Source organism: Gymnodraco acuticeps, unplaced genomic scaffold (genome assembly GCF_902827175.1).
Source record: "Gymnodraco acuticeps unplaced genomic scaffold, fGymAcu1.1, whole genome shotgun sequence".
NCBI lineage: Eukaryota > Metazoa > Chordata > Actinopteri > Perciformes > Bathydraconidae > Gymnodraco > Gymnodraco acuticeps.
In genome coordinates, this window is record NW_022991025.1 from 231,153 (window position 1) to 244,431 (window position 13,279).

Below are 13,279 nucleotides of genomic sequence, written 5' to 3' on the forward strand. Positions count from 1 at the left end.
CTGAACATCTAATGGACTATTTGAGACAAAATGCAGCACAAACGGAGCTAGTCTAGGACACAACAACATGTGCTAAATACTGTTGCTCGATCTCCACAACTTCATCTCCAACGCTCTGACTTTCTCAACTTTTCCTAAAGACCGCAACACTGCAGGGACTTCCTGTTGCTACCCCTGAATCCTGCTTGCACCAAAACTCCTGCTCTTTTGTTTACGAGTAAATAAAAAAAAATCACAATCAAGTCCAACCCACTTCTTCTGAGTCTTCTGGGGGTTTGCACATAAGTGGCAGCTCCAACTGTGGGGGGGTTTAAGTGAAGTGAGTGTGACATATAGAGGGCAGGTGGTGCCAGTCAAGTGAAATACACCAGCGCAGTCCCAATCTGTAGCTTCCTCGCTCCATAATTAGTTATTTTTCTCCAAATGATATCATCAGGCCTTCCAGAGCACTCATTATTCAGCGCCACAAACAAGCTGGAAATAACAGTCAATCCTATGGAGACCTGAGCGGAGCGTTTCCAGGGAGGAGTGGAGTCGCTGTGTGAAACCAACAAGAACCAACACGACACCTGGCATTTTCCAGCTAAAGTGGGCTGCTGCACGCCGCTGAGCACGATGCAAAGACGCCTAATTCACAGAGCTGAGGCACACACAGCACATATGGTCCGTTATATAGGGACTTATACACATGCTTTTAGTCAAATATACGTGGGTTTATGCGGGGATGAGCGATATAGAGGGCAAAAAGTGATCGAATATGTAAATAATGCCGCATTAAGAGCGTTTTTATAGCATTTAATGGTGAAAATAAATGTAAAAGCATCGGAGAAAATCATATCAGGACGTGTTTAAACTATCCTTTTATCCAAGGCAAGAGGAAAGAACATTCCCAGCGTTATTGCATTTAAGGATATGTGTAAATGATGCCCCATTTAGAGAAAGCGTCTAGTCAGTATTTGCCTATTTTTACAGCATGTAATGGTACAAAAACGATCAGGATAATCTCAAGATGCTACAGAAGAGTCAATGTGTTTCAAACAATCATTTTATCCAAAGCAAGAGGGCAAAGAACATTCCCAACGTTATTGCCTTTAAGGAAATCAAATGTGTTAACAATGCTCCATTTGGGTCCACTGTTGTATTTACGCATTTAGCGTATATTAAAGAACATCTGAGAAACACCAGGATCATCTCAGATGCAAGGCAAAGAGTCAACGTGTTTAAACCTTAATTTCATCCAAAGCTAATTACAGTGCAATAAACCACAAATAATCTGAATACAAATGCACATATATTCGATTTAAAAAGTCAAATCATTGTCGATACTGGTGTACAAGTTGCACATATTGCCATTTATATTTGTATTTCTATATAGGCTTGTGCTACCTGGGCTACCCTGTGTTTGAGTCGTATTCCTGGTGCTGCTTAAACACCTGCATTTCCCAACATGGATCAATAACGATCTATTTTATCTTAACTTAAATAGGATCACATTTTTAAGTGCTTTTAAATGTTACTTTCTTGGAATATATCCAACATGTTAATGCCTCTTTGGGTCAATTATTTGTCTCACTTTCAGATATATTTTAAAGACAACAATGTCTCTTTCCTCTTTCATAGCATGCCTTACATACTTTGAGGAAATACTTTTTTCGTGCAATAATTAAACACACTCCACCTGTTTGCTGCAATTTGTGGTTAGTGTTGTGAGGTCAATTCCCAACAAACTATTTATCTGCATCCTGTGCAGTGTGTCAGGCATTTATTTGATATGACTTTCAACGTGAATAAGTGAACATGTCTTAAATGGGTGGCAGGTGAGACCTCCATCTCAAGACGAAAGATGGCTCAACATCACTGAGTCACTGCTGACTGAAGGATGAACAGGAAGTCGTGACTAACTGTGACCACACAAAGAGGACTAGTCAAATCCTCCCAAGCAACTGGTTAGTCAAAAATATATGTCAGGGAATAATTCGCCCTGCATGTCCTCCTCCTTCTTCGCCCTCTGACGCAGCTGACCGACCTTGAGCAGCCGCTATCTCCCTTAAGGAGCTCTAGCAAGTTGTTGTTGTTGCCAGTTTGTGAGCGGGCAGCTCTCGGTCAGAGATAGTTGTTGTCGTGGGACACCTGGAACACATCCTTCTCAGGGTGGAGATGACCTCGAGCCATAAGCGACTGTGATTCAGTGTCCTCAGCTGTTTAGTCTCTCTATTGAAGAATGTTGATTATTACACTCTGAACTAAAACCTGGAGCTGCAGGAGGGCTCTTCAGAATTGATGTGGCATCTCAACCGTGTGGTCGATCGTGGCCCGGGACATGTCTCGTGAATACTCCGGCCGAAGCTCCAAATAAACCGTCAGTGTTTGATATCAAAGCTCCTCGTGTCTCTTTGAGTCCTGACTCCATTTGCTTCAGAAGTTTCCCCCACAGTACAGATGTATTCATGATTGTACTTGCTTTATTGTTAATCAGAAATACTTGAATAATCCCAGGAGGGAAATTGGTTTTTTGTGCACAATTTAAGAATGAAAAATAGAATAAAATAAAAAAGTCAACAAATATATATGAACGTCCAATCAAGATTTTCAATGTTATCACAGCATGTTATACTGAGCTAATGTTTAAAATGTTAAAGAACAAGTTGTGAAATGTAAAGAAAGAACTTTAGATTAGATGGAAATGTTTAATTCGAGTCGAGAGACCACCAGTTAATTGATAATAAACAATCAGCTTTGGTTTGATTCACACTTAAAGTATTATCCGTACAGCTTACAGAGAAGAGATAACATCTGATCCTTTACAACAAACACTATATGCCTTTTTTAGGTTTTAACTAACACTGTAATGATTCTAGTAATCCACATGTTTTAACATTAATCTTGATTGTTGTTACCTTCATTAGTGTCCTGATTATCCCGTTAAATGTAGTATATTAAACGCTTATATGCAACCGCTTTTGGACGACGTGTCTTCATAGCTTTTATTTAAAATGTTTAATTAGAGTCGAGAGACCACCAGTTAATTGATAATAAATCTAAACAGCTTTGGTTTGCAGTGTGACTTGAAGAGGGTAATTAGTCGACGGTGTGAGGCGGTAATCACCTTGTGACGGAGATAAAAGGCCAGAATGGGATTCCAGAGGTCATGTGTTAAGTCCTGCTAAGAGCTCAGAGGGCGAAACGCTGAAACACCGGCCGCTCTGCTGTGTGAGCGTTTCAGAAAACACCAGCGCACTAACATGAAAAATATCAATTTCACATTTGGTTTAACGCTTTCACACTTTGTGTCACCGACACCCAGAGAGCAGGGCTGCGGAAGACAAAACACCGCTCCTGGATAAGGATCATGTTAATGCCTATCAATTAGGATCAAAAAGGGATTAAGCGGCATGGCTTCAGCGGCAGGACGGAGGGAGAAGTCACTGAATGCTAGAGGTCACACCCCCGACTTCATTAGGCCTGACCTTTCCCTCCTCATTGTGTGGAGGGAAGAGACCCTGCCGCTTGTGTGAGGCTTACGGAGAGAGAGTCAGATATGAGAGCTGGTAGAGATCAGCGCAGATATGAAATATTCACTTTCAAACGTCCACCGAGACTGATTAGGTTACTGCAACTTGGAGCAGGTGGGTATTTACTCATAAACCCCCCGACCTCACCTCAGAGGAGTGAGACTTACTAATTAGTCACGGTGAACCCCCCCCCCCCCCCTTTCCACCCTTCGTTGACGAACTCTAGCTTGCCGTCTTAATTCACAAAAAGGTCAAAAGGCAAAAGGAGGAAGGTGTGTCCAGGTGTGTTCCAATAAGCCCCAATTAGGGAGAAATGCAAGCACACCCACCCCTCAAAACAACTCGAAAAGTTTCAGTGGAGCTGCTAAACTCAGGCAATTAAAAAGTGGTTATTTTTGCATATATAGAACTTTAGTTTGATTTGCACACAAACCCCTTTGCACAAAGATCATATTTAAACTAAATTACACGAGTACAAGAGCACACATGTGGATTTGTACTCCTTAACAGGGGGTTGCATCATTAAATCTCTGCAATGTTAGTTTAAAAACCTGCAGAAGTTTGAATAAAACATGTTGAATTGTATATGTTGAGTAAATTCACCAGGATTTCTGCCTTTTTTTGGGTAAAAAGAAAACCAAAATATTATCTTAACGTTGGTTTTTATATGGTTTTCAAAGTATAAACATGTCCATTTGATATTTTCTCTCCAAAGTCATATTCTTTTAGTAAATGCAAGATGTTAGACGAGGATTTTAGCATTTCTGAGATACAAAACCCCCAAAATATTATCATTATGTCTTGTTTTAAAATGGTTTTCAAAGTACCACACTACAGATGTTATTGCGAAACTCTACGACAACTCATTGAAGTGTTCCTTCATTAAAATGGGTGGAAAGTCAACTTATATGTTAATGTTTGATTTGCACACAAACCCCTTTAAAAGATAATATTTAAACTAAATTACAGACGAGCAAAAGCACACATTTGGATTTGTCCTCCTTAACAGTGGGGTTGCATCATTACATCTCTGTAAAAGCTTTATTAAAACATGTTTAATTTTATATTTCCTCTCCTAATTCATATTTTTAGAGTAAATTCAAGATATTAAACGAGGATTTTAGCATTTGAGTTAAAAAATAACCTAAATATTATCGTAACGTCGTTTTTCAAATGGTTTTCAAAGTACATTAGGGTTAGGGTTAGGGTCACTACAGATGTTATTGCTGAACTGTAGGATAACTAATGGGCTTGTTCCGTGATTAAAATGGGTAGAAAGTCAAATCAAAATGTTTTCTATACGTCTTAATATCCCTATTATGCTTTAAGTATAGGTCGAGATCTATATAGGGTTACAAGGACACTTTGTGCTTTACATGCAACCTTTGCTGAGAAACTGAAGTGCAGGGTTATTAACCAACAGTGCATTAATAATAAAAGTAACCGGATTACTCCAATATCAAATGCAATGCAGATAAAAGAGGAAATAAATACAAGGTGTTTTTTCTACAGAACAAGAAACCAAGATATTTAGGATCAAATTGGATTTTATTGATAGGAAATCGTGCCTTTCATGAAGCAGATTCAGGCTAACACTGAAACACATGAACACAGACTAGTTTAAAAGAAGCAGAAAATGCTCCATTTCAGTTTAACACACACAGTGAAGCTCACACACACTATTGTATGAACACATAGGTTCACCTGCTGAGTTAAAAACAGAACACATGAAGCAAAGAAAGTGAAACCCATGAAGCAGATTCAGGCAGTATAGATTCACTCTGAAAGTATTATCCTACAGATCAGAACCGCTCACAGAGAAGAGATAACATCTGATCCTTTACAACAAACACTATATGCTCCATTTAGGTTTTAGTATCAATGTAATCCCCAATTTCTAACAGTAATCTGATTGATATCATGCAACTGTAAGGGAGTACAGCTACCTTCATTAGTATCCTGATTATTTATGTAGTATATTGAACGCTTAAATGCAACCGTTTTGGACGACGTGTCTTCACATGCAAGCTTTTATCCAGCACTATGAGAACTCAGTAAAAAAAAGCAGGAGTTCATCTCAGGCCAGAAGCTTCTTACCCAGAAAGTGAGCACTTGTTTGAGCGTTTATGAGAGGGTTACAGACGAGCACACTGCGTTACAAAGTCAATCGGATTGCAGTCAAAATAAAAAACAGGAAGTGAACCTGAGTGTTTGATTTAAATCCAGCCCATAAACAACTCTCTGATGCTTCATGTGTTCTGTTTTAATGCAGCAGGTGAACCTATATGTTCAGAGAATAGTGTGTGTGAGAGTAACTGTGTGTGAGAGTGAAACGGAGCAGCTTAGATTTGATTTCTGCTTCTTTAAACTGTACTATGAGCTCATTGTTGGCTTAATATGCTTCATGAAAGGTTCTCCTATCAATTGAATCCTAAATATCTTATCTTCTAAAGTCACATTGTTCTGTTGTCTTACATAAAAAAATATCTTAACGATATTTCCGTTTATTTTTACTACATTTCTGCCAATTTCAACGTGCATGTCCATTCTGCAACAGATTTAAAACGTGCAATACACTCAATAAAATTCAACTATTGATGCGTTCACCTATAGGTTGGGCAACATGTGCATTAAAGCACGTTTCCTCTCGCTGTGTGCAGAGGCTTAATGTCCCTGACAGCCACTGTTGTGCTACGTGGCATTAAACACAGTGTGGCTTTCACACCGCTCTTAACAGGGAACCAAAACAAGCCTTTAAGAGGGTAAAGGTCAGCTAAACCTCTCAGGGAGTCAGGAGGCCCCTCCACAGCACAATATACAGTACTCTAAATGCATCATGCAAGGGGAATATTATACATTTAAAGTGTATTTGCATGTGCAACTTTAAAATAAAGACGATTTTACGACGAAGAATTAAAAAAACTTGAGCAAAAATACTTTTTATGTCGTTTTAAAAATATTTACAGAACGTGTAATATACATAAAGAGTAGGAGAATAAAATAGTGTAGTGAATTAAATAAAAATGGATAATACGGTCGTACAAATCAGATATAAAACAGCATCCTATTATTTTTAAATGTATTTTCTGAATTAACAGATTAATTTGGACGATGCTTAAAAAAAAAAAAACTGCATTTATTTTATTTAGACAAATTAATTTGCCGTCATCTTTTGATTTCATATTGTCAAACACAATTTACCGGAGTCAAACAACGCCTGTAATAATCAGACATTTTAAACACGGGACTATACAAACAAAACATATTTACGTTGCTTTACAAAATTCTCAAATTGCAACGCTTGTGTTTCAAATCGTCGATCGCTTTTGCAACAAAAAAAAAATCGCACAAACATTTTCAGACAAATACATTTTTTATTTTCCAACTGCTGTATATTTTATGATCTGCTTTGAATTTAATTGCGGCTTTAAGAATGTACTCTAGGCTTTATCGACTTGAAATTCTAGCAAAAGAATATTCGATGAAATGCATTTGTGAGTCGGTTTAAAAGAATGAAAAATAGGACTTTCTGACGCTAAAATAAAATGAGAATGCATCGCGCAGAACTCAAAAAATAACATTTAATCAACTCAAACGTATTTCCACATTCAGTATCATTTTGAAATTTGTTTCTCTGTAAAAGTCGTGACGTTTTTTTAGAACATTTTCCAGCAAGTTCAGATTTTCTGTTTTCTGCAAAGCTTCATTTCACTTCATCTCTTTCGCCCAAATCTAAGATGGACGCCACTGGCTGTGAGTTATCGATGGCCAGCGCAGAGTCACAGCTGTGCAGTTGTGCTCTGAAGGAGGAGGGAACAGGCAAATGGATCCATGTGTTGGCAGTCTGCCAGGAGACTCCTTAAAATACAGCGAAGGCCTTGATTTAAAATATGCCACGCCAATGTCAAAGGAAACTGCGTCACTACGAAGCAAAGGATTCTGGGATTATCAACAACCCACAGCTTTATAGGAACACAATGGCTGTAGCTGCTGAACGACAGAGCTCAGAAACAACATTTGTGCACAGAAATAACCCCAGAAATCTTTTCAGTACAGCTCAGGGGCAGCATTAGAAGCTGCCGATGAAAGCCTGTTTCCTCCAGACATCATCATGAAGTTGTACCTCGTGACTGTGGGTGGAGACAACGAGCCAATAGAAACGCGGGGTGTTCGGCTGGAAGCTCGTCTTGCATCAGCATTTTCCGGGTTAAGCCTCAAGTGAAAGTTACCAGATCCATATCCATGATTATCTTATGAAGAGATCACCAATCAGGGAAAAAGATTGCCGCTGACGAGTGAATGACGGCGCTGAATTTGATCACTCCTCATCACGTCACGAGCCAGAGAAAACTCCTCAGTAAATAGTGCAGTGTGCAGATTTCCCTCAGGCACTCTGCAGCACCTTAAAGCATTCCTGGAATAGCTCCTCTGCACTTTTAACTTCAGCCCAAATGTGCTTTAATGAAAGGTCAACAGGGATCTTACCATGGGGCGGTCACACTGCAACAGAGAGGGCATGGAGGCATGACAGGCTGCAGGACAACCCTGGATCTCTGTGAAAACAGAGAGAAAACACTGTGGTTTAAAAGTCAAGATACACACCACGGGGGTTAATAATAAGCTGAGAGAATACGGAAGGAAATGCATTCAATTAAACACCTTTTTATATTTGTTTTTCGTGGATTTCGCTAAATTTACAGTCGAACAGTTAACAAAATATCATGTTGCTGAGGTGTTAAATATTATTTTTATACCTATAATGCTTGTTAACATCCTCGTAATAAAAGCCTGAGCTGTAGTAGTTGTATTCACATTAATACAAAGATATTTAAATGTTTAATTCAAGCCGTAATAGGAATTGTTTTAAGGTAATATTAAGAAATGCATCACTTAATGTAGGACAATGCACAAAACCTCATTTAGTTAGATGCATATAAAAGCTAATGATCGCAATTATTAAATAAATACTGCGAAAACAGATTTGTTTTATGCATTCGTAATCATTATAATTAAAATAAAATATTAAAAACTGCAATGTCATAGAGACGTTTTGCCAACAAAAATGCATATTCCCGTGTTTTTCTATTCTCTTACCTTTCCTAATTGCAATACCAGTCATTTGTGAGACACTGGATCAGGCCCTGCAGAAACAGAGCATGCTTTGAGTGTGTCTGTCCTCTCAGGTTAAAAAGAAAGTACCATAATCACAAGAAGCAGTCAGAGAAGCTTTAAGGGTTATGACAGGACGAGCTGACAGCAGATATGCAGTAAGTAGGTGTTAATGAAGAGATCTGTCCAGGCTGGCCACTGATACAGCAAACTGATAAACATCACAAGACTCGCTGAGGGGAAGTAACTCGTAATGTCAGAGAGAGGCGAGGAGCACTCTTACATGCCTCAGATAATATCCAAAATCACTGAGGGCTGTGAGAATAAGTGCAAAAACTAATATTGCATGGTGCAGCCTGGAGAACAAATGCATGTCGTTTTAATAAATCCACTGAAAAGCAGGTTGATGATTATAAAACGTAACTTTACAGGAGTGCAACAAGCTTGTCTTCTATCAACCAGTGTTTTTATGAGTTGGTTTTTAAGTACGTTAAACATGTGATAATAATGCATACATCCATCGTATGAAGGCCTTAAAAATGTGTGCTTTAATTAATCCACTAAAAGTTAGGTCCAAAAAAACGTAAGCAAGACGCTTTTCTTCCATCCTATAGCTTTCCAATTTTACGAAAATAATTATAGGTTATTATTAAAGCAGATAAGTTCAAAACAAGGTGATGATATCGCCTCAAATATAACCCGTCACATGCACCTTTTCGACAAATGCAATCTAGATTAGGCGACTGCAGGTAATTAATCCAAAATGTACCGAAAAGGCTAATTTATACACAATTACAAAATGTTTTTTGCAGCTGCTAATGCGTTATCTTCAACGTTTGTAAATTATTTCACATCGCGTAAAATAATACTTGTGTTTCGGTGGCGCCACATGTTTAAAAAATGCTTTAATTATAAGCAATTGTTTTTTATTTCTTGCAAACTGTCTGTACGGTGTTGTTGATATGTGTCCAGAAACAGACTGTAGGTGTGCCTATTTGCAAGATACTCTATTCTCTATATAAAAATACAGAGAAAGCAGAGAAGACATTCAAGATCAGAAGCCACTGCTGATATTTTTAGAAATTGCTGAGACATTTGAGTTGCTCAGAACACATTTTAGGAAGCCTTTGGCACCAATTGCCAGTCATGAATCAGACAAAATGGCTACCATGCGTCCCAAAACAAAACGATACGCAGCATGGAGCAAGAAGTAGGGAATGAAACACCCATCAAGTCAAGAATTACACAAAAACTGCCCAGTATTTGGGTTGCTTTGGTGAAAAATAGCGATAAATAATCATCAAATCGTCTAAACGCACAATATTTAAGTTGGGGAAACCTTTTAAAGGGATGTCCATTAACCGTCTCTTCAGTGTCAAATGTGCAGATTTCCTGGGGTGTCACTGAAGTGTAATGTAACCCCATGTTTTTCTGCTAACATCAACTCATTGATTACAACAATGCTATAGCAGCCATCTTGCCCCAAAAGAGCAGACACTGGGGAGGAGGGCTTTGAGTCATATGACTACTCAATGCTCAAATCTGCAGTGACAGAGCAAAAGCGTCTGAGGGAGCAGACCAGGTACACATTAACTGCATTTAACACACTGTTTTGGGTTAAATCCATGTCTAAATTGATGCAAAAGTGACACATTTTGGGTAGAAACAGTATGACGATAGACCTTTTCCACAGTCTGGACAAGCCTTGTTCGAAATAATCATCCAATATATCAAATATGCCAAACTCCACCACAGATAGCGTGTAAAAACAATACAAAACATGCAGATTTTTTCCATTTAAAGTGCTGATGCAGCAATATTAAACATATTTAAAGTGACGTCAAAGCTAGGCATTTGAATATAGTGTGAAAGACAGCATTCAAATAGCAGTGTGTATGTGCTAATATATAATACATTGAAGCTACCAGGAGGTTTTATTGGGCTATGAAGCTACTTGTGGAAAGTAAACACCGAAAGCATTAAGATGCCAAAGGAAGAAAAACATGAATACAATGTTTTTTTTTAGGTGTGTAATCAAGATAAATGAATAAATGCCGTCTGATAAACTCCATTAAATGCATGCATCTGACCCCAGTTTCAACCAACCTTGAATTAAGTGTGAAAGACGGCATTCAACTATTAGTGTGTACATGTATGTGCTCATAAATAAGCTAAATATGTGCTAAATATGCTACCAGACAGTTGTATTGGACTATGAAGCTACTTGTGGAAAGCTTAAAGTAAACATTGAAAGCATTAAGAAAAACATGAATTAATTTGTTTAGGAGTGTAATCAAGATAAATGAATAAATGCTATCTGATAAACTCCATTTCATGCATGCAGTGGATCTGACCCCAGTCTCAACCAACCTTGTGCAGGCTGGATGGTGCACTCCTCCTGAACTCAAGGCTGACGGATGATCCCCTGCAGAGCCTAAGCAAGAGCAAAGGAAGAAGGAAACATGTCAAACAGGATGCATTTCACGTCACCTCTAAAGCCACACTCATTTAGATTAGTTGAGATGTTGCCACCTGTGACATATGAAATATAAAGCCGTGGTGTGGTGCATTTTAATCAGAGGAATAACGGGGGATAATGTTGCAAAATAGGCAGTTTCTCGCTCAGGTAATGAACAGGTGGGGTTAATGAACAGCGTCATCATCAGCACAGGTGCGTCACCTGCACCACCTCCAAACAAAACAGCTAGCTTCCAGGGTGCAATGTGGGAGAAATATGCATTAAACGCGTTCTTTAAACAGCTAAAAATGATTAATGTAAAACTCAGTATGATAATGCAGAACAGGGTTGTTTATTTTCTAAGCAAAGCGTGCACAAAACAACATTTAAAGGCGAATGCTGCAGCAGCGTTAGCTCAGTGCACTAACTTGTCTCACCTACCTGGGAATAAAGAGCTGTCTGCTGCTGACACACTGCAGGAGAAAAAACTTTCACAGCGTTTAAAGAAAATACATGTATATCTCAGCAAGGAGACTCTTTTTGGCGAAGGTGTTTTCTAGGAGTAGCGCGAGAAATAAAAATCCATTTCCAACCAGCGTCTTCCTGATGCCAATTAAAACTCCATCTCCAATTGTTATCAATTTCAGACAGACTCCAGACAGTCTCCAAGCGGGGACGTGCCTGCTGGTCCCGCGCGTGCACGTGGAATGGCGCGGGAAGCGGTGATAACAGATATAGACTGACAGCAGCGAGCAGCCAATAGGAAATGAGGAATCGAATCTAGCAGCCAATCAGAGAGGCAGATAAGCATGAAACCCCGCCCCCTCCGCCTACTCACAGTAGTGTTGACAGTGCACTGAATAAAACAACAGTCTGAGTTAAGCAGATCTGAGATGTGGGTCACTGACTGCAGACTATTCACCCATTGCAGATGAGTGTATTGTGTATAACAAAGACTAGTAATACCTCAGACATGTACATAAATTATACGGGTAGTTGTACACAATAATACCTAGATGCAATTAACTTAAATAACCCTAATTTCATATGTTTTTTTATCTAATTTCTACAGATTTACATAACATATATGACCTCTGGGGATAAATAACCACGTCGATTTTCCCTTTTCCCACTGTGCCATTTTGTTTTAAAGCAGCAGTTACAATTGTCAGTGATATGCATTGTTTTAATTCATACTGCATAATGCTTTGTTGCACAAGACTTCGTACAGTTGAAATTATAGCAATGGTCCTAGCATTAAATTGTGCAACAAAGCATTATGCAGTATGAAGCTTTGTTGGGTAAACTCCCGTATTATATCTGCTCTCTGATCACACAGAGAGTTGCAAGCAGCTATTGTCTGAGGTCGCATGATGTAGTATTGTTAGATGTGCCAAGAGCAAGGACTGTCTTAGGTAAGACAGCTTTTATGTGCGCAGCTCCACTTGCTTGGAACAGTCTTCAGCAAGAATTGAAACTGAGCAATCTCATTCCTCTGCATGTTTTTAAAGCTAGGCTAAATGAAATGCTCGTTGATACTATGGGCGCTTGTAAATGTCTATAACTATGTAAATGTATCCTGTACATATAATGTATGATGTCCTTTATTGTTTTATGTTTCATGTGGAACCTATATGCTGCAGGTCTCCCTTGAAAAAGAGATCTATGATCTCAATGGGACCAATCTGGTTAAATAAAGGTTTGAAATGAAATGAAATGAAAATGTCCTTTATGAGTACCAGGATGTATTACTGTTGCTTGCTTATTGTATTCAGCATACATATGCAAATTGGATTGGAGTATACTGTATTCCTTTCAATTGAAGCTCAGATCCTTGACCAGTTTCCAATTAAAACCATGCATTGATACCCAAATTGGTCCTTGTTGATAAAACTGAAATCTACAGTACTAAGTCTGCCAAAAGCAAGTATATTAAGTCAATAGTGTCCATGATACATCCACATGGTTACACATTAATTTGACCTCCCCTAACTTTGAGTCTGCTTCAACAATATACATAAAAACACAATGCAATATGATTATTATTTTGTATAATCTTTCATTTGCAAAATAAACTCCACAGCTCCAGTATCACGTTCTCAAGATAGTAGCTGACCCTCATGAGCAAAAAACGCATTGTCTCACACACAAAACAACTTCCAAGTTGGCATTTGAATCAAGTTTTAGAGGCGTACAGACA

At 38.6% G+C, this 13,279-nt stretch overlaps 1 long non-coding RNA gene across 3 annotated transcripts in view; it reads right to left on the reverse strand.

The window, feature by feature from the left end:
• The window catches only part of LOC117559537, a 37,357-nt gene extending 25,581 nt beyond the window's left edge, over nucleotides 1-11,776 (reverse strand). For all 3 annotated transcript variants that reach the window (XR_004570982.1, XR_004570983.1, XR_004570981.1), the window contains exons 1-4: nucleotides 11,521-11,776; nucleotides 10,992-11,055; nucleotides 8,607-8,653; nucleotides 7,998-8,065 (exon numbers count right to left, since the gene is read on the reverse strand). This is a non-coding gene — a long non-coding RNA (uncharacterized LOC117559537). The remainder of the gene's footprint in view (nucleotides 1-7,997; nucleotides 8,066-8,606; nucleotides 8,654-10,991; nucleotides 11,056-11,520) is intronic.
• Between the last annotated feature and the right edge of the window lie 1,503 nt (nucleotides 11,777-13,279).